Below are 437 nucleotides of genomic sequence, written 5' to 3'. Positions count from 1 at the left end.
CGCAAGGACGCGCCCGGAGCCTGGGCGCGCCGGGGGCGGGCGTTTGGCTAGAAGTGGGACAGTGTCTCCTATGGGAAAGCGGGACCCGGCGAGCTCTTTGGCTGCCTTTCCAGTTTCCGAGGTGCCCGCCCCCGCGCGCCGGAGGCAGCGCAGCCCCGAGGGCGACGAATGGCGGTTAGCAAACTTGGGAGTGAGAGCGCGCTCAGGATCCGAAGTGCCGAACTGAGGCGGCGGCAGCGGGGGTGGCTGAGACCCAAGTTCGCTTTTTTCCGCCCGCCCGCGCGCCTGCCCGCTCGATGGGCCTTAGGGAGACTCAAGTTCCAACCTGGTGGAGCGCCTCGCCCCAGGGAGTTGTGTCAGTTTGCTCCGGGGCAGGGAGGGTCCTCGGGGTCCCGAGCGCCTCTTTCCACATCTCCCCTCCCACCTGCCCCTCCCAT

At 68.6% G+C, this 437-nt stretch overlaps 1 protein-coding gene across 1 annotated transcript in view; it reads left to right on the top strand.

Annotated features, from left to right (window-relative positions):
- Window positions 1-105: 105 nt before the first annotated feature.
- KCTD1 (potassium channel tetramerization domain containing 1) overlaps window positions 106-437 on the top strand; it is a 114,651-nt gene continuing 114,319 nt past the window's right edge. Inside the window, exon 1 of the mRNA XM_021716586.1 lies at window positions 106-190. The gene's annotated coding sequence lies outside the window, so the exon portion shown is untranslated. The remainder of the gene's footprint in view (window positions 191-437) is intronic.

The sequence above is a fragment of the Carlito syrichta genome, unplaced genomic scaffold (genome assembly GCF_000164805.1).
Source record: "Carlito syrichta isolate Samal-C Ts95f unplaced genomic scaffold, Tarsius_syrichta-2.0.1 Scaffold308846, whole genome shotgun sequence".
Classification (NCBI taxonomy): Eukaryota; Metazoa; Chordata; class Mammalia; order Primates; family Tarsiidae; genus Carlito; species Carlito syrichta.
The sequence above is the reverse complement of the archived record's forward strand: the minus strand, read 5'-3'. Positions and strand labels throughout refer to the sequence as shown.